A 19,031-nucleotide genomic window follows, 5' to 3' on the forward strand; every position below is an offset into this window, starting at 1 on the left:
CGCTTGCACAATTCACAAAACTCAGGGTCTTACAACACAGACAGCTGTAGTTTCAATGAAGAACATTTTTGAACCAGGTATGGCTTACGTTGCTCTCAGCAGGGTGACGTCTCTCAGTGGACTCTATTTGCAGGACTTGGATGAAAAAAAGATTTACGCCAATCCCGAGGTAACTGCAGCGCTCCAAACCATGAGACAAGCCAGTGTTGAGGAAATGATGCCTCTTCTTCAGGTCAGAGAAACAGCCAGCAGACTTGACACTCTTACACTGATCCATCACAATACAGAGGGTTTGCCATCTCACATCAGTGACATCAAGAGTCATCATGAAATGTGTTTAGCAGATGTTTTGTGTCTCACTGAGTCTCACCTTCAAGGCTCCTTTGTTGCAGACAGTCTTCATTTGGATGGCTACACCATGTTCAAACGCAACAGACATGTGTCCTACACAAACTTTCCTCACATGGCCAGCAGAAGTGGTGGGGGAGTTGTTGTGTATTTGAGGAATCATTTTCAGGTTCAGGTAAAACAGTATCTGCATAATGTCACTGATCTTGAGTTTTTAGTGTTGAAGGTTCAGGCTCCATTCCCTGCACTCATTGCTGTTGTGTACAGACCCCCTGACTACAGTTTGACACCATTCATGCAAAACCTGGTAAGTCTTTTAGATTCACTTGAAATAATGGACTGTCACCCAATAATTGTGTGTGGAGATTTTAATGAGAACCAGTTGCAGAGTGGAAGAAAACAGATTCTGGAGCAGTTTCAGTCGAGAGGGTATTCACAGCTGATCACTTCTGGCACTACAGACAAGAACACCCTGCTTGACCTCATTTTTATTTCTCAGCCACAGAAATGTCTATATTCAGGTGTTCTGAGATCATATTACAGTTACCACAACCCTGTCTTTTGTGTCCTGTCCTCGAGCCAATCATGAAGTCGTCTGGTGAGTTTTGAAACAATTACAGATCATGTTTGTTACAGAGTTTACTGATTGTAGAGCATGAAAAATATTTTTCATTGAAAAAATTGTCTTCCCTACTCTGTCTGTAAGAAGACCCTTTCTTATTGCAATGTTATTAATCATTTCACCAAATCATTGCTGAACTTCATGCAGAGCAGAGAACATCTGCTATCATGCACCTCTGATCTGAAATGTGCTGCAACATTTATTAAACCAACATCATTTCTTTTATTCTCATGTTTTAAATGACTAAATCTTTTTACTGTGACGTATGTAGCTCAACAAACGAGATCTTCCCCTCCAAGGGCTTGAAAATATGAAATAGTAAATAAATAAATCCCACATAAATGCAGGTATTTATTATGGGTCACATGAATAAATACAGACAATTATATTTTCTTGATTATAGTAGCTTTTGTAGAATCAAAAGTTTTTGTGATGAATGAGTTTTTGCTTATCATGTTTTACAGGTAAAAAATGTCAAAAGTTTTAAACTATCTTTAGGCTACCAGAGATGTCTATAATGATACATTATGTAGAGAAAAACATTAGTACAGCTTACAGAATATGTATAAAAACTGATTTAGAAGTAAATGGATAGTTTTCTGAAAGTTCCCGACTACAGTTTAACACCACCCACCCAGATCAGCCCCCAAGTGTCTATGTAATGCTGGTATGGTGTGTGAGTTTGACTTGGCCTTTATCCGGGTGGGTTTGGGTTTGGGTGGATAAAGGCCAAGTCAGAATTCTCTGAGCAGCTGGAAAAAGCTGCTAATAAACAAAGACATCAAAAAGTGTGGGCTTTAGGTGTAGCCCCCGCTTTCTGATGCACTAATTAGACTTAGTAACCGACACCCCATACCAGCATTACATAGACACTTGGGGGCTGAGCTGGGTGGGTGGTGTTATAAGCACGTGTTTTGTTAGATATATTTTTTCAGACACCATCTTCATGAACTGCTGAGCCAAACCTGATCCATCAGTGCTGGACTGCACAGATAACTACATGCCACAAGGAGACTGCTGTTTTATGAACTGCCATACCAGTGTGTCTTCAATGGAGAAGATGACACACCCATCACCTGACCTCCTGCCTGATCTGGAGACCATCATCATGCTACCACACTACACACCTCTGAGACCATCAATGATGACTCATACTGAGGAAACTGTATTTCCTGTCAGAGATGCTCAGTGATCCTCAGAGCAGAGAGAGGTATCATTCTTTATCTTTGATAAAAAAAAAATGTCAGTGTTTTTAATTCAATTAATTAATTAAAATCCTGTTTATTGCATAAATAATTCCACACTCAAATGATTATACTTGTTGACACTTTTTGAGTTTTAATTCACATTATGGATTACAAATCTATGCTTTTTCTACTCTGTCTCTCTGTGCAGGTATTGCTGTCTTCTGAGTTCTTCCGTGTCCCAACTGAGGCCTTCAAACCTCATTGCAGAGCTCATGTCTTTCCTCACCATCATGTGAGTGTGAGATTGCTCTGGATTCTGGTTATGTGGCCCGCAGCACCTATAAGGTATTTCAACATTGTTCATTGTATAACTTATTTGTAGTTTTTAGGGTTTCTACAGACAAAAAAAATGTTCCTTTTTCTGTATTTTTTAGAACAAGCTCGTCCAGTGTGCCTGCATTCCAGCTTCTTAGACTCTACGCAAGTGGACAGAGTATCAGTGTTTGGCCACTCTTACAGACACTGACTTCTGTCAATTCACTTCTACTGATCGGGCACCTCACTCCAGGAAGACAGAGGGCTGCAAGCCTGTCATCATTTCCAGTGTGGCTTTGTATTCTTGGGGTAGCATCAGATTTTTCCCACAAATATTCAAAGGTAACACTTGTTTTAAGCTTAGTTATTAAATCAAAAGTCTTCCCTTGTGTCATGTCTGTGAAGGTTCTCATGATGTCCTTTGATGTAGTCTCTCTCTTCACTTGCATACCCACTACAGAGGCCGTGGAGACTGTCAGAAAACGACTGCAAGAAGACAGCTCCTTGGAAGACAGGACCAACTTCACACCCGATCAGATGTGCACACTGTTAGACCTCTGCCTCACCACTACATATTTCAAATACAACGAGGGTTTCTACAGACAAAAACATGGCTGTGCCATGGGTTCCCCTGTGTCACCTGTTGTAGCCAACCTTTACATGGAGGAAGTGGAAAGGAAGGCTCTTGGCTCTTTCAAAGGAAGAGTACCCAGCCACTGGTAGAGATATGTAGACGACACCTGGGTCAAAATCAAAAGGCAAGAAGTGGAATCCTTCACTGCGCACATTAACGCCGTGGATAAAAACATCAAGTTCACCAGGGAAGACACAAAGGACGACTGTTTGCTTTTCCTGGACTGCGCTGTGCACATTGAAGAGAACAGCAAACTCAACATCGAAGTTTACCGGAAGCCCACACACACGGACCAGTACCTCCTCTTTGACTTCCATCACCCTCTGGAACACAAACTTGGAGTAATTAGGACACATCCCCCCCCCCCGGGCAGAACATGTTCCCTCTAAGCCTGAAGGGAAAAAGAAGGAACACACACATGTAAAGGAAGCACTCAAAACGTGTGGATATCCTAATTGGGCGTTTATAAAGTCAGCAAAGATGCACAGAAAAGAACATCAGATACCAGCGAGGGAGGATAAGAAAGACAGATGCAACAACATTGTCATCCCCTATGTACTAATTAGACTTAGTAACCGACACCCCATACCAGCATTACATAGACACTTGGGAGCTGAGCTGGGTGGGTGGTGTTAAAAGCACTTGTTTTGTAGATATATTTTTTCAGACACGGCACAGTCTCCTTTGTGGCAAAACCTTCAAACTTCACCATCCTCAGCTGAAACAACAACATCTTAACACCATCTTCATGAACTGCTGAGCCAAACTTGATCCATCAGTGCTGGACTGCACAGATAACTACATGCCACAAGAAGACTGCTGTGTTATGAACTGCCATACCAGTGTGTCTTCAATGGAGAAGATGACACACCCATCCTGCCTGATCTGGAGACCATCATCATGCTGCCACACTACACACCTCTGAGACCATCAATGATGACTCATACTGAGGAAACTGTATTTCCTGTCAGAGATGCTCAGTGATCCTCAGAGCAGAGAGAGGTATGATTCTTTATCTTTGATTTTTTTTAAAAATGTCAGTGTTTTTAATTCAATTAATTAATTAAAATCCTGTTTATTGCATAAATAATTCCACACTCAAATGATTATACTTGTTGACACTTTTTGAGTTTTAATTCACATTATGGATTACAAATCTATGCTTTTTCTACTCTGTCTCTCTGTGCAGGTATTGCTGTCTTCTGAGTTCTTCCGTGTCCCAACTGAGGCCTTCAAACCTCATTGCAGAGCTCATGTCTTTCCTCACCATCATGTGAGTGTGAGATTGCTCTGGATTCTGGTTATATGGCCTGCAAGGTATTACCTATACCTATACCTATAAGGTATTTCAATATTGTTCATTGTATAACTTATTTGTAGTTTTTAGGCCTTAACACAAAAAAAATGTTCCTTTTTCTGTATTTTTTTTAGAATAAGCTCGTCCAGTGTGCCTGCATTCCAGCTTCACAGAAAAGAACATCAGACACCAGCGAGGGAGGATAAGAAAGACAGACACAACAACATTGTCATTCCCTATGTAGCCGGTGTATCAGAAAAACTCAGGAGAGTTTTCTCCAAATACGACATCCCAGTGTACTTCAGACCCAGTAACACACTCAGACAGAAACTGGTTCACCCGAAAGACAAAACTCCTAAACACAAACTTAACATTGTGGTGTACGCTGTACAGTGCAGCGAGGAATGCCCAGACTTCTACATCGGAGAGACCAAACAGCCACTTCACAAGCACATGGCACAACATAGAAGAGCCACCTCCACGGGACAAGACTCAGCAGTTCATCTGCATCTAAAGGACAAAGGTCAGTCTTTGAGGATGCCAATGTTCACATTTTGGACAGATGGAGGAGTGAAAGAAGCCATTTACGTCCACTGTGAGCGACCATCTTTAAACAGAGGCGGTGGTTTATGACACCAACTGTCTGCCATCTATAATCCAGTTTTGAGTTCCCTCCCCAGACACCGTAACGTCCACTCACACCCTGGGAGTGGGCGTGGGTGATTTCCTGACCTCGGGAAATCACATGATAGGGTGGGGCCAGGTTTCACAATGAGCTCACCCGAAACCCTGGCTGATTGGGACCCACACCCACTTTCACACCTTGGCTCATGTGATTAGGTAGAGGATCATCAGGGGGTTCTTTGTCCCTCTTTGGGGGGAAACTCCCACTGGGTTTAAATCTGGGACTCTCCACCATTGACCCTTAGAACTGAAGAAGCTTCTCGGATGAGAGGTGAAACGTCTTCAAGTAACTTAAACAAGTCCAGACGCTTTTCTTTCCAAGCTCCTTAGACTTCACTTGTGTTAATTACATTTTATTTGTTGTTGTTTTCTTTTAGATTTATATGCAGTGATTGGATGTGGTGGAGCTTTGTTAACCGTGTGGAAAACATCTGTTTGTGATGATATTTACAATGAGGCTTTAAGGTGACAGTTTCCATGTAATTTCAATCCTCTTACTAAGCAAAAACATGTTTGCAATTAACATATTTTTTCAGTTTTGTCTTTTGGATTTATGGTTAACATTCCTCTGTGACAGCAAATACTAAACTGGTCCAAGTAACCAGCATATCATTGGTCAAAGGCAAAAAGGACCACATGTCACACTAGCAATGAATTTTTGACTGTGTTTGTGTTAGTATAGAGTAGGTCTAACAGTGGTTTTCCACATCTGCTCTAATATATATAGATAATGGGTCAGACATATAAAGTCATTTTGAAAAGTTCATAAAGGTCATTTATATGTGTTCCTCTTTATCATTTTATATCAGGTCAAACAGCAGACTTGAGTTTTGATCAGGGTAGAACCATAACATTCATGCTAATGGTTCTACTGTTTACAGTTACTTTATGATGGATTTCACCCTGGTCACAGCACTATCTGAAAAGCTGTTAGAGGTAAAGTTAAGCCAATTAATACCTCATCATAAGTCACTCTCTAACGCAGGGCAGTGATTATTATTCACTGTAATTTATTCCACAACAATGTTCTTTATTTGATTCTTTAAATATGCACATCGATTGTTTAGCTGTGTGACTCTCCACACCTGAAATATATCACAATGTCGACTTCATTTCGACAGTATTTTGTAGATTGGTACCATATTTATCATCGAATCATCTTGTGCATTTATTAACTAAATGTTGTTTGTTTTTTTTTTGTTTGTTTGTTTGGGGTTTTTATGTTGCCATTTTTACATTTCACCAACTGTGTAAATTCTGCAATTTTACCTTGGTTTTGTTTCACATCAGTTTATCTGCTGGCTGGTATTCCTGTCTTCCTTCTCTCACCCCAACCGGTCGCAGCAGATGGCCGCCCCTCCCTGAGCCTGGTTCTGCTGGAGGTTTCTTCCTGTTAAAAGGGAGTTTTTCCTTCCCACTGTCGCCAAAGTGCTTGCTCATAGGGGGTCATATGTCATATGATTGTTGGGTTTTTCTCTGTATCTATGAAGCGCCTTAAGGTGACTTTTGTTGTGATTTGGCGCTATATAAATTGAATTGAATTGGTTTTCTTTCTTTTCTAATGTTTCTGGTCATTTTTCACAGTTAAACAAGTAACTTTGAGGTTACTTCATCGTTTTCAGCTGTTATCTGTATAAATTTTTTTCCTAATAATTACATTTCTGCAAAATTATAGCAGTTCTGGTAAGTTGTAATATTTCTGCCAAGTTATTAATTTTTGACTAAATTATTACATTTCTGCTAAGTTGTAGCTTCTGGTAAACTACAACATTTCTGCTGAATTGTTATGTTTCTTCTAAGTTATTGCATTTCTGATAAGTTATTACATTTTTGCTAACTTGATGTTGTTCTGCAAAGTTATTAAAATTTCAACAACTTTTTAAACACTGACTTTGATTTCTTCAGCTTCTTCAGCTATTTTCAACTATTTTCAGCAGACAGCTTCAGCTTTACAGCATGCACACTGCATTTTCGCAGGAAATGCAAATTTTTCTAGTATAGATTTGTTTAACTGACTGAAGCAATGACAACAGTCTTCTCCTGAACAGCAACACCAAGGAGGTGGTAAAGAGTTCACCAGACCTAAAAACAAAACAAAACAATGCAGGACAGTCTGCAAAGATGTTGAGTCAGTCAGACATCGTGCAGAGCAGATGAGGAAGAAGTTGTAATCTAAAATGGAGAACAATAAATACAGCCACCTAAGCATCCTCACAGGACAAGATGAACTGCAGTGAGAGGGTCATCTTACTGCACTGCAGGACTCAGAGGTTCAGGAGGGTCTTTATCCCCATTGCCATGAGGCTTTTTAAAAGAAACTACTCACATGTTCTTCTCACATTTATTTCTTTTACTCTAATAAACACTGGTAGTAATCATATGAATTCTGAGCTAAATGGACTTGCCCTGATAGGCTTCAGCCAGCCCAGAAGCTAATACACCACAACACTTAGGGAAACTGAAACTGACTGTTATTAATGTTTTCAAACTGTTTAAGAAAAACATATATAATCTTTCAGCCTTCTAGAAAACACACATAAAAACAGTATTATATGATGTTGAACATACAGATAGGCAGTTGTTGGCCTACAGGAGTGTTCTTTATCGAAGGTTTTAAGTGCTTAAAAAGTCTGTTAAGCTCTGTACAGAGCATGCAATGTAACTGTACATTAGAGAGTGTTTTATAAACCATGTCTTCTGTTTCATTTAATAAACATGAGACTGCTTTATGCATTTTCAGCTATTTATTAGATTTTATCAGATTAAAAAACACTTAGCATAAGAATGCAGTTGAAACTATAACTTTTAAATATTGTTTAAATGAATGAACATAGCAACTTGAACATTTTAAAAAATACAAACAAAACAAATGAACTATATTTATATATATAGATCTATATATATATATATATATACATATCTATATCTATATCTATATCTATATCTATATATATCTATATCTATATATATTTATTCTGTTTTTTTTATGTGTACTATTTGTTTTCCTTTGATTTTTACAGTAAAAGTGATCCTGTGCTTCTCAAACTCCTCCTCGTAGGGCTTCCACATCTCCTCTTCAATGAAGAGGGTTTCTCCAGTTAGAAGGAGAACTTGCAGCTGGGTGGACTGCAGTGCACTGCACTGCTCTGCAGTGTCCACACCAACTACAGTTACTTGAGTACGTTCATCTTCCTTTGTCTGTCAATACACAAAAAGCATATATTTAATATGGTAATCACGTCTTGATGCATGCTCAATGATCCATGTAAGTAAATCCCAAAAGGATGATTCTGTTCATCTGGACGTAGCATTTTCAAGTGGGAGAAATGTTTTGTCACTCATCCAGGTGACTTCTTCAGTCTGTTTTACCCAATCTTTTAAACAGTACATTGCATAATGACTGAAACTAGCCCACTGAAGAAGCAATAGGCTGGGAGGTCAGTTAATTGGTCAGTAATATACAAATTGTCACGGGCACTGATCAAAGACCACAGAAACCTGCAGTCCGCTGAGACTGAAGAAGTCACTTGGATGAGTGATGAAACATTTCTCCCACTTGAAAATGCTACGTCCAGATGAACAGAGTCAATCTTTTGGACCACCTATAATTCTAAACATTTTGGCAAATGACATTGCTATTACATGTTGGTACAAACATATGGCTTCTTCATACCTCAGTCTTTGTATGGGAAGTTGACTGGAGCTGTACTCCATAGGCGGAGCGGTGCACTTTCACATGGGAGATCTTTACCTGATCTCCCACACGAACGTCAACAATTGACGCCTCCCTCCACAAGGAGACAGTCATGGTATGTCCATCCTGAAATCACAAAAATGACAGAATGAAACATTTATTCATTAACTAATGGAAATCTCAAATGTGCCTATTTTCACCATTTTCAATATTACACTTTAGTTGCACCATTACCTGTTTTAGCTGGAGAGTGCGTATTGGCACCAGTTGTTTGCCTGAGCAAACTGTCCTCACTGCCGAACACTGAAAATTCAATTAAAATATAATGTCAGTTATAGTGATTGCATAAATCTGTGTGTGTACATCTAGGTGCTACTTTCTTGACTTACTACATCTATTATTTTATTATTGTTGTTAATGATAAATCTACAACCATTTACAAAATAATAGTGGTTGATCTTGTTCTCACCATTTTGTGTTTGTTTGACAAGAACAATAAAATTATTATTTTTACTTTTAAAGACAAAAAAGTAATGGTTTCTTTGAAAACCTGAAGCAATATCAATTCTGATGGAACCACAAATATTTACCTCCACAACCTCCCCTTCCACTGTCATGAGCCCTCCAGATGTTGGGCTCATCTTTAGTGGTGTTACTGGGGAAGGTGGATTAAGCAGCTCCTCCGCCTTAATGATGAGGGCCTCCGAGACTGCCAGGGCAGGAGCTTTAAAGAACTGTGTCCTTGCAGTGATATTGATGAGATAAGGGGGAGCTTGGCCCCTCAGCTCATGTCCCCTCATCATGTAGGACATGTCCTGTTTTACTTTGGAGGAGAACTCTTCAAACAAGGTGATCTTCAGCACTGTTTCACCGTCTGTGATTGCTGCCACTTTATTTTTTTTTGTTGACAGTGCTTTGACCTCTCCATCCTCAGTAACCCAGCTGATCACCTGATAAATACATAAATAAAGAAATGTATTTCTATGATCTTACTCCATAGTCACGTTCATACATGTGAAAGTCTACATCATATGATTGTTGGGTTTTTCTCTGTATTTATTATTGTACGATCTACTGTACAATATAAAGCGCCTTAAAGCGACTGTTGTGATTTGATGCTATATAAATAAAATTGAATTGAATCACCTTTAGCTGGTCACAACATTTCAACACCCGGATATGAATGGGTGGGGGCCGGAAATACGGCGTCTCAGGCCGGTTGTCAGTCAGTTTCCTTAAGGCCATTCTGAAAAAAAAAAAAGCAAAATAAACACATTAACAGGTTCATACATTTCTGCTGGATCCAGTTCTGACAGAATACAGTAACACCTGTTGCTTTCATGTCATCTCTTCACATTTTGATATAAAACAAACACATCATGAACTTCCTCAACCCTACGTGTGTTTCTGAGGTTCCTGCTTGATATTTACATACCTGAAAACATTTCAATATTTTTGTAAAAACACAAATTATCTTTACAAAATGTTGGTCTGAAAATTAATTAAACGCTTATGAGCCTTCATAAAATACATACAAATATTACAGCACATGTAAGTCTATCCAATTCACTCTGGATGGAACGCAGAAAAAAAATCACAATTTTCTTTTCCCCACTTAAAACCCTTGGTAGGCCCTTAAAAAATGCACCCTCTAAAGGCCCTAATGGACCTAAACGTCCACCCCCCAAAAAGTGCAATAAAAAGATTATATATTCATATTTTTTTCCACTTTAAATTGGTCAGTCTTTTAAAACTACTTCTCCCTGAAATATTCATATAAAGTTTTAATTACATTTTCGTTGTTTTAACCCTTTAAATCCCAGGTTTATTACATGAGCGCCCTGTTTTTTTAGGCCCAAAAAACAAAAAAACTTAATATTTTCAAAAAAAAAACATTTGAAGTAATATTCGTTTGTTATTATAATTAGGCCTTTGGATGGACTAAAGATTGGCACCAAGAGTCATTTCGATCGCCTTTTATTTATTTTCCAGGAGCGCATTTCATAAAATGCACACTATCGACCACGCCCAAAAAGTGCAATAAAAATATTAAATATTAATTTTTTTTCACTTTAAATTGGTCAGTCTTTTAAAACTACTTCTCCCTGAAATATTCATATAAAGTTTTAATTATATTTTCGTTGTTTTAACCCTTTAAATTACAAAAAAACTAAAAAAAAACCTAAAAAACTAAATATTTTCCCAAAAAAACATTTGAAGTAATATTTGATTGTTATTATAATTAGGCCTTTAGATGGACTAAAGATTGGCACAAACAGTCATTTCGATCGCCTTTTATTTTTTTTTTCAGGACCAGAAAATGGTCTCCAGGCGGCAAATGCTCCTCCTCTAGGCCGAAATAAGTGCATGTTGCCGGGGTAAGTCGCGACGATCACCGGGGCACGATCACCGGGGACTGCTTTTTCCAGCCCACACGTCCGATACCACGTGACAACAAATACGTCATTTCCTGTTGACTAAAAAAAAAAAGCACCCTCTCATGGTCCTAGGGACCAAAAAATGATCAGCGGGCGAAGCCGGTGCTGCACGCCGGAAATGAGGCTTCATTTCCGGCAGGTCTGTCCAAGCAGCCCGCTGTTTTCCAGCCCGGGGTCAAATGTGGAGCAAGGGCGCCACCCGGTGGACAAATAAAACAATTACAACTCTAAGGCCAATAGACCAAAACGAGACGGAGACATGAGTAATCACCAGGACATTAACGGTAATAATTCTGCAGTGAAAAATAGCGTTTATAATGGAAGTCAATGGGACGAAAACGTCCACTAGGGCTCTAAGAGGATGTGTATTGTTAGCTTAGCCACTGAAGCTAATTTAAGGAAGTCAGACTTGAATTTTGAAATAAAATTATACCTAACTTTTTTTTGGAGAATTTGGCTATATTCAATTAAACACAGTGCAAATGGCTTGGAATCGAAAAATGCAAAAGCCACAAAAGGTCCCCAGGGCCTTTCAGGTGTTTAATTGTTTTCAGATAATAATTAAAATAATTATTAATTAAAATAATACTTGAAAATAGGTTACAGTGGAGAATAGAAAACAATGAATCATCATAGGAAGATTATCTGAAAAAGGATTCATGCTCCTGAAGTGAAAAACAGCAACATTACAGACATCTTAAAGATTGCCTGCCTGCCCTTCCCCCTCCCCCAACACACACAGGCCAGGTGCACACACACAAACAAAAACATAGTGCGCCTGCTTGGTCTCTGTGGCTTTAGTTCATATTGGCTCCCCTTTTTAATCATTTGAGCCAATAAAATTATAGAATTACTGTCCCTGCTTTTTGGTCAGTCCCGCCCTCCTTAACTGGGCAGAAAATGGCAATTTTATGACCAGAAACAGCAAAGTTGGGAGACGGTTGCCAGGGCAGAGTGCCAGCCTTAAGCAATTCTTTCCTACTAACAGCCCAAACGTAACGTCTTAAAGTTTATAAAACTGTTATAGATCTGGAAGATTTGTCTGATTCTGTAAGATCTTAATATTTCATAAAAAAATAGATGCCATTTTCATGAATACATTCAGATAGTTTTTTCAATTAAATATCCCTGAAACAATAAGTTCATCAAACTATGACACCTACAAATACATTGCTATCAATACTAAATGTGAATTTATCAAAAGTAATTTTTTTTCTTCGAGAGAAAAATGGAGATACACATATATAAAACATTCATAGGCCGATAGAAAAGTCAGACCAAATTTTAGGGGTACTTTGACGGTCTTTATATTCACAGGAACTTAAATGGCTAGATTTTTTATCTTTCACTACATTATAATGTGTTATACATGGTATAAAGGCACTAAAAAACGGTTTCAATATCAATACTTACGTTTTATGAAGTTCTTAATAGAGCACAAAGTAGAAGAGCTGTGACTGTGTCTGTAAGTTTCTTCAGAAAGACCGGGAAAGGGACCGCTGGTCTTTGATGTTACAAATTGTGATGCAATCTGTTGCCATCGGCCTGATTGGCTAACTATGATTGTTGTTTTTCCCAATTGTACTGCCTTGTGTTGATTTTGTCCCTTTACTTTAGGGCGGTTTTTGTTGGTGATCAGACCCGATTCTTGTCTAATTTGAATTATGAAATTATCAGTACTATTTTATAAGTCTCAAACTTACAATTTAAAACGTATAAAATTACTGGTCTTTTTTATTTTTTATGTAGTTAATGTATTATGTAGTTTTTTTAAAGTTCGACTGCTAAAGCCCTGCATGTATTTTTTTAGATGAGCTTTTATTTTGAAAGTGGCGATCTCTTTTCCTGGTGTCATGGAAGCACGCCTAACAGATCCACGTTACTGCTAGTCCCCGGGACAGAGTGCGGGAAATCAATGCGGTTCGAATACGTTCATAGACGCAGGAGTGCTAATTCCCTCCAGATTTCGTCCGAAGGCGCAGGTTTCAAGGCTGCACACGGTGACTGAGCATCCTAACATTTCAAAATTCAAAGGGTCAAGCTTCAAGGTTTTACTTCAAAAAGGTAAGCTAAACTTGGTCAACACATGACAGGAAAAGGTAAATGTATTAGCTATGTTAAATATAAGTGCCTAATCGTGATAGCTTGCTGTAGGGTAAAACACTTAAGGTCAGAAATCTTTACAGTTGTGTTCATTGTAAAGCTGTTGTTTAGGGTATGTTTAAAATAATGTATTATGTAGTTGCACCACCACAGTTATGAAACTCAGAAATGTAATGATGTAAAAGCTATAGTATGGTTGGGGTTTTGGCTTGGTGAGCTTACAGCCTCCTTAAAATCTGTCAGAATTATGTACAGACAGACTGTTTAATTCATATAACCATTTAATTCAACAAATATATGAAGAAATATGTCAAAGTTAGTATGACTTTAAATTTATCATTGTAAACGACCACGGCAGACCCAGTGGCATTTTGATATTTTTTATTAATCCCTACATGGTTGCTGTACATTCGCACTCAGAGCTGCAGCTCTCCTGCTGCCAGCTCAACATAACACCAACAACCCAACCACAGGACCCAGTACAATATTTAATTCGGCGGGGCGTGATTGCGGATGCCGTACAGGTGTGTCCGCCTCCTCTGCACGGCACCGTAGGCTACGCCTCGCCACATACCCCCATCGCCTGACTGAGGCCGGGGAACCATCCGGCCGAACGTACTCCCCCCACCGCAGGCGGAAGGTCGGCCGCGTGGCAGGTGAACGCGGCGCGGTCGGCACGGTCGTGCGCCCCGGCTCGCAGGCGGCTGGGCAGATGTCCGGCAGGCACCGGCCTCTGGTGGAGGTGAGGCCGCTCTGCTCACCCCGCCAACCTCGGGCTTCGGTGCCGCGGACTCCCCTAGCACGGGCACCACCGACTTATCCCGCGGCTTCTCCGCCCCTCCCGGTGGGAGCAGCTGCCTCCGCCGCTGCCTCTCCCGGCTGGAGCGGGTCCTCGGGCACCGCCTCCGCCGCTGTCTCTCTCGGCTGGAGCGGCTCCTCGGGCGCCGCCTCCGCCGCTGTCTCTCCCGGCTGGAGCGACTCCTCGGGTGCCGCCTCCGCTGCTATCTCTCCCGGTTGGAGCGACTCCTCGGGTGCCGCTTCAGTCTCTCCCGGCTGGAGCGGCTCCTCGGGCGCCGCCTCCACCGCTGCCGGCTCCGCCGCCTTCTTCCGGGGCGCAGGAACAGGCACCGGTCCCTGCCGAGCCCCAGCGGCTCCCACGCGAGGTGTGGGGACAGGCGTATATACATGTGTGTGTATGTGTATGTGTGTGTGTATGTGTATATATATGTGTGTGTGTGTGTGTATGTGTGTGTGTATATATATATATATATATATATATATATATATATATATATATATATATAATTTAGAAGTAAAGGCTTTAAAACCAAGTAATCGCTGAAAGTACAAACATCACTAATGTCACATAACTTTGCCGACATGTGGCCAACAGTAATGTTTTAATGTTCTTCATTAAACATTCGCACAAAAATCAGTGACGTTATATTCATTGACAGTTCACTCTTCGGCCGCTGCCTTTTGCCATATTTTGCTGCAAAATTATCTACACCCACTGCCGCGCTATGAATTGTGGGATATATGGGACCACAAAGCGTGCACCGGACCACGCTTGATATTTGGGGAAATCGACGGCGCATTTGGAGTATGCATTTGAAGTACACTTGGAATTGGGACAGCCGTTGTCCCGTGGCGGTGACGTAATCACACTCAAAGTGTGCGGTCTCTTAATTGGGACACAGCCATAGTGTGTGTGTTCACCTCTGTTTTCGTTAGATTGTCTGCGTTACTTCTACGTTCTCTGCTATCTATCAGCCCCTGTGTTTTCTCTGCTGGACATCCCCTCTGAGTTTCCACGTCTCAGGTTTTCTAATGATGTTTCAGGTATAGCTTTCCCAGCTTAGGTTTTGTTTTTTCTTTTTTGTCTCTTTCTCCTAATGCCACACACTTTGCCTCAGTAACTGTAACATTCAGATGACTACTATCCAATTATTTCTCTGATGGTTATGCAAGAAGAGCCTAATAAACTTAAAGCCAGAAGACCGTAAAGCAGAGGTATAACTGTATGAGCTACAAAGTTTAAATGTTTTATCACAATCATAGTGTGCAGCTCACAAACAGCTGATTGTTTTAGTGTTTTCTCTGAAATATCAGATGTAACTAGTGATGTCACAATGAAAATGAAATAATATTGAACAGTATAGAATCAGACATGTTAGAATTTGCTTAAAATTCTACTTGTTTTATTTTTAAAAATTGTGCAACATTTTGTTTTTCAGATGTTTTTGCTGAATTGATCAAGACTGACTGTAAGAGTGTAAACATCGAGTAACTATGATGTTCGAGCCCTCTCAAGAACAGGTAAATAGTCATTTAGAGATTAAATTTGTCCCAGTTACTTTGCTCTACTCTGTCTGTAAAGCTTCACTTTTGTCACACTTCCTGCCTCCAAGAAGCTGAAGTAGAAGTAGAACTCTGCACCAGAACCTTTTTGTGACTTTTGTGACATTTCTGTCAATGGTGTAATTGTTGGTCTTTTGTGAATTCTAAGTAGGTGATTACTGAAAGGCAAGAGAGAAACCGAAGGCATCAGGTGACCTGTGATATGTCAGAGCTACAGAGAGGAATATTTGTGACAAGTATCCAACATTTGGGGAAAAATAGTTTCAAAGATGCATATTAAACAGGCAAGCTTTCATATTTAGAGGACAAAAACTATTACTTACTTTTAATCATTATTATGTGGTTAAGTACTGGACTGTGTGCTTTTGAGGCCAAGTCACACAGGGTTTCTTAGCTTAGACTGATGAGTATTTGAAATGTCAGCAATTCTTGATTGTAACACCTTTTATTGTAGTTTTAACACTGATGAATCAGCTTTCATAAATGAAGCAAATGTTTCATTTATCTATATTAATACCGTAAGTAATGCTTAGTAGAATCATCTTTGCTGAATCCAATGGTGAAACATGGAGAATTTTTCCTCTACTCTGAGTAGAGCTAGATTTGGTTAAAAACGACAAAAATAAGTATGGCATTTGACAAAATACTAAAGCTTTTTTGCTTTGCCTTTTGGAATGTTTGTAAGTTGTGCATTGATAACTTCCCTTTTTAACCAGTGTCAAACAATGACTGGGTGACCAGTGTTGTCATCATCAGGGCAGGCCAGCACAGCAGGAAAAGTGAAATGGCCAGGCTGAGAGTTACAGTGTGATGCAAAAGTTTGGGCAACCTTGTTAATAGTCATTATTTTCCTGTATAAATTGTTGGTTGTTACAATGAAAAATGTCAGTTAAATATATCATATAGGAGACACACACAGTGATATTTGAGAAGTGAAATGCAGTGTATTGGATTTACAGAAAGTGTGCAATATTTTTTTTTTTAGACAAAATCAGGCCGGTGCATAAATTTGGGCACCACAAAAAAAGACATGAAATCAATATTTAGTAGATTCACCCTTTGCAGAAATTACAGCCTCTAAACACTTCCTGTAGGTTCCAATGAGAGTCTGGATTGTGGTTGAAGGTATTTTGGACCACTCCTCTTTACAAAACATCTCTAGTTCATTCAGGTTTGATGGCTTCCAAGCATGGACAGTCACACCACAGATTTTCAATAATATTCAGGTCTGGGGACTGAGACGTTGTACTTGTTCCTCTCCATGAAAGCCTTAGTGGATTTTGAGCAGTGTTTCGGGTCGTTGTCTTGTTGAAAGATCCAGCCTCAGCGCAGCTTCAGCTTTGTCACTGATTCCTGGACATTGGTCTCCAGAATCTGGTGATACTGAGTGGAATCCATGTGTCCCTGCACTGGCCACACAGCCCCACAGCATGATGGAGCCACCACCATATTTTACTGCAGGTAGCAGGTGTTTTTCTTGGAATACTGTATTCTTTTTCCTTGATGCACTACGCCCCTTGTTATGCCCAAATAACTCAGTTTTAGTTTCATCAGTCCACAGCACCTTATTCCAGAATGAAGCTGGTTTGTCCAAATGTGCTTTAGCAAACCTCAAGCGGCTCTGTTTGTGCTGTGGGTGGAGAAAGGCTTCCTCTGCATCACTCTCGCATACAGCATCTGCTCGTGTAAAGTGCGCCGAATGGTTGAACGATGCACAGTGACTCCATCTGCTGCAAGATGATGTTGTAGGTCTTTGGTGCTGGTCTGTGGATCGACTCTGAATGTTCTGACCATTCGTCGCTTCTGTCTATCCGAGATTTTTCTTGGTCTGCCACTTCCAGCCTTAACTTGAACTGAGCCTGTGGTCTTCCATTTTCTCAATATGTTCCTAACTGTGGAAACCGACAGCTTAAATCTCTGAGATAGCTTTGTGTGTCCTCCCCCTAATTCATGATGGTGAACAATCTTTGTCTTCAGGTCATTTGAGAGTTGTTTTGAGCCGCTATGTTGCTACTCTCCAGAGAAAATTAAAATAGGAGGGAAACTTACAGTAGACCCCCTTAAATACTCTTTCTCATTATTGGATTCACCTGTGTATGTAGGTCAGGGGTCACTGAGATTACCGAGCCAATTTGAGTTCCAACAATTAGTTCTAAAGGTTTTGGAATCAATAAAATGACAACAGTGCCCAATTTTATGCACCTGCCTGATTTTGTTTAAACAATTATCACACACTTTCTGGTCATTTCACTTTTCAAATATCACTGTGTGTGTCTCCTATATGATATATTTAACTGACATTTTTTATCATAACAATCAATCATTTATACAGGAAAATAATGACTATTAACAATTTTGCCCAAACTTTTGCATCACACTGTAAGTTAGGCATCGGCTGGGTGTTCAGTTCTCACCTGTTCCTGTTTAGGGAGAGACATCAAGCCTCTTAGGGTAAGAAAGAACAGTAGAGAACTCAGCGATTATGACAAGTCCCCTTATTACCACTGTTTGTCTCACAACCAATACCATTTTTTTCCTGAAGCCTAAAGCTTAACATATTGTTTTAATTAAACCTGCAGCAATGTGCTTTTTTTCTTAACAAAATGGCACATAAGAAAAAGGTTTAATTTTGACACTTAAATTTATTCCCAGAAATAACTTTTAATACTCAGGTAAATTTAATATCAGTTATTTGTACTCAAATGCTATTTATTAAAATTATTTATACTTGTATTAGAATGTTACTGTGATAAAGGTATCCTTTTAGGTACTGTACTCTGTAGGACACTAAGAAAGGACAGTGATCATATTCTGTGAGCCCTGGTAAATAATGGTTGTTCACAGAATTATAAATGACTTTGACTGTAACTCCTGCTCCATCTTGAGCGCCATCATCTAACCCTGAAAAAGTCTCTAGCCTTTGTCAGTATGTGTAAGACTGGCTTTCTATATGGTTTAGTGCAGACTGAGCTTCGGGACCCTGTTGTCCTTTTTTTCTGATCGGTGCTGGTGTGTAGCTGGCAATGCAGTGTGTAAGCACACTGTTTTGCCCTTTCAAACAGTACATTTTTCAGAACTGAAGCTGCAGGTTGTATCTTCACACCAGCACCGAGACAGACCAACAGTGGGACAAATCCAAACAGCAGTAAGTGCTGAGATTCATATTCAGGACTGACCCTTTAATGTTCTTTTATAACCTGTTATAAGTAATATGTATAAGTATTTTTTTTCTTTTATATTTGTTATTGCTATTTTTTTTTTTCAGGGTTTGGAACCAGGGCCAGTTCCATGGATCAATGAACTCAAAGACATTTTTGAATAATGATGCAGGTACAATGTCAAGTTGTT

The 19,031-nt window shown here is 39.7% G+C and overlaps 1 protein-coding gene and 1 long non-coding RNA gene across 4 annotated transcripts in view; one reads left to right on the forward strand and one right to left on the reverse strand.

The window, feature by feature from the left end:
• LOC113007388 (inactive dipeptidyl peptidase 10) overlaps positions 1-19,031 on the reverse strand; it is a 434,773-nt gene that overhangs the window by 292,859 nt on the left and 122,883 nt on the right. The window lies entirely within an intron of this gene.
• LOC145421210 (uncharacterized) lies at positions 915-5,646 on the forward strand. 2 transcript variants are annotated; one of them, XR_013902517.1, is made up of 4 exons: positions 915-2,180; positions 2,366-2,502; positions 2,592-2,814; positions 2,933-3,925. It is a non-coding gene; the product is annotated as an uncharacterized LOC145421210 (long non-coding RNA). The 2 variants fall into 2 exon arrangements; XR_013902518.1 differs by lacking the exons at positions 2,592-2,814; positions 2,933-3,925 and adding an exon at positions 4,538-5,646.

The sequence above is a fragment of the Astatotilapia calliptera genome, chromosome 16 (genome assembly GCF_964374335.1).
Source record: "Astatotilapia calliptera chromosome 16, fAstCal68.1, whole genome shotgun sequence".
Classification (NCBI taxonomy): domain Eukaryota; kingdom Metazoa; phylum Chordata; class Actinopteri; order Cichliformes; family Cichlidae; genus Astatotilapia; species Astatotilapia calliptera.